Source organism: Merops nubicus, unplaced genomic scaffold (assembly GCF_000691845.1).
Source record: "Merops nubicus isolate BGI_N331 unplaced genomic scaffold, ASM69184v1 scaffold6044, whole genome shotgun sequence".
Taxonomy (NCBI): Eukaryota; Metazoa; Chordata; class Aves; order Coraciiformes; family Meropidae; genus Merops; species Merops nubicus.
In genome coordinates this window covers 39,138-41,726 of record NW_008602159.1, presented here as the reverse complement: position 1 = coordinate 41,726, position 2,589 = coordinate 39,138, and positions in this window count along the sequence as shown.

The following is a 2,589-nucleotide window of genomic DNA, read 5'->3' as shown; positions in this document are numbered from 1 at the left end:
CAGAGCAAATGCTTAAAATCAGCCCAGGCTGTCCATTTGCAGCTTAACAGATGCACTTGTAATTCAGCCACAGGGACGTATCAAGCTTTTCCATCAAAGGGTGGGAAGACTCACAGGGCTTGGATGTAAGACAAAGCCTTCAGAGGACCCACCACTCCTTTCAGTGACCCATGTCTGTCATGCCACCACCCATTCCCTGGGTGGATTTTTCAGGATTTACATCACTGCTCCGGAGAGTTAATAGCACTCTGCTCGCAGCTTCGCACACAAGTTTTATCAGCTCCAGGCAGCGAGAAGCAGAGTGCTGCAAACACAGGGCTTGGCAGCAAAGTGAAGAGAGAACAGGCCATCAGCTGAAAAATTTAGTATTGCATTTATTTGTAACTCTTTAACCTCCCCAGCATTTTGTTCCACAAATGACTCAGAATTAGGGTTTCACTCACGTTTGCTTAAAAGGGAGGTGTGGAGAAATCACTTCCAATTTACATTTAACTGTGTAGCTGGAACATAGTGTAGAAGTGTTGTCTTCACGTACAGAGATGAGGAAAATCAATTGCAGTTCCCAAAGGGCAGATGTGGTGGTTGGGAAGGTCACTAAATACTTGCAGTTGCTCAATGGACTTGGAGCCAGATTCCCTCTGCGCCGCTTGGCTGCTCAGCTCCACGCTGAGATGGGAAGAAAGGGAATGTGTGCACCAGGGAGATGCTCTTTATGCTCTCCAAAACGGTCTTATCAAGGGCAGGGTAAAGGAGGGAGGCAGGCACTCAGCATGACCAGAGAGCCATATTCTGTTTGTGCCCTTCACAGGCACGTACCAAGGATTACTTCTGTCCACGTCGTTGAATGCAAGAGTGTTTGTAACTCCTGCTTGGGAGAAAAAGGTCAAAAACTGTTCAGCCTCCCCAGGAAATATTACTGTTGCAATGCTGTCAAGGTCACTGCCAGCCTGGGTTATCTGCTGTGTAAGTGCTAGCCACACAAATCAGGCTTAGCTAAGGGCTATAATTCATACACTCAGCATTTTGTGGATGATGTCCTTTAGCTTTCCTTCATTGCCATTTTGGATATTCATTTAGCTCTGGTGTGTGATTGTTGCAGTTTCTCTTTGGGGTTTTTTCCCCATGTGGTGCCGTGTTTTGCTGTGTATTCCCTCATCACAGGCATACAAACACACTCTGTATGAGTAATTTTATGTATAATGCTTATTGTTATCTTTGTATTCACCTTTTGACAAAACAACAGAAAAATGCAGGGTTTAGAGAGAAAATAAAACAAACACAAACCAAACACAAACAATGAAAAAGTTTAAAAACTCACAAGAAAAATTAACAAGGAAGCTCCTGTGTTTAGGGCACCCAGCAGAGAGTCAGGAAACCTCGTATCTCTTACCAGTTCTGATCCAGGCTTCTTCAGGAGCCTTCTGATTTCCAAGTGCCTTAGCTTTTATTTATAAAACAAAGATTATGGTGTTTCCCACCTCAAGGATTTCTTGAGATTAACTGAATTTCTGATTGTAAAACATATTGTAAGAAAGTATTACAAAGAACAGCTCTAGCATACGCATATGGTTTTGTATTATCTTAGAAAACTAAAGGCATTGACAGTACAAAGAGTGGAAGAAAACAATTTTTTTCTGTCCAAAAAAGCAATTAATCTTTATAATCAAAACAGCTTCTCAACTGTGCAAGCCACAACACGTTCCCTTTAATAATGAAGTGTTAAAGTCTGAAGAACGTGTGCATGTGCTCATGGGTTAGCTCAAGGGATAGCTGAGGCAGCAATTTTGAAATATGACTAGGTCCATATTGCAAGGAAAAGACTCTTCTGAGATACTATGTTGAAAAATGTGTAGCTCATTCTGTAAGATTTTCAGCCAACTTGTGCTTTTTTTCCCCCCCTTCCCTCTTAGTGCTGAAGTCACTATAATATATTAGCTTTTATCCTTCAGTTGTCTGGTTCTCATTCATAATATTTCTGGCTCATGTTAGTTTTTGTCCTACAATGCCACAACAGTTTCTTTACATCTTTTACATGCCACATGTGCAGGCACCTTGATAGCTGTAGGACGTTGCCTGGTTCTCTCCAGCTCTGGGATTCAGTCAAGCATCTCAGTATAAGACTTTCTCACTGCTTATGCTTGCTAAACTCTTGAGCACATTTAAGTGGCCTTGAACGTCATCACTTCTGCTGCACAGCTGGGCCTACAGCAAATCCTCAGAATCAACCAGCCTGAAACTTCTGAGTCTGAAATCTGACTCCCAAGTGCTGTTGCCTCAGGCCCCATCTTCTGTATCACAGTTTGGCTCGGGGGAAAAAATAATGGATCTAGTTGCTTACATGACGTCCCATTTTAATCCTGTCCTATCTGATCTGATCCTACTCATACATATGAAGAAATAATTTGAAAAGTGTTTCAGACTTTGCTGCTGATTAATTATTAACCCCTTTCAAATTAATTTTCCCTTCTTCTCTCCTAAAAAACCCCAACTATAATAATAAAGAATTTCACAAAAAACGATGACTGTTAGGTATTAAGCCTTTCTGAACAAATGGAGAAGCTTGATGTCCCTAGGCCAGCTATTACACAT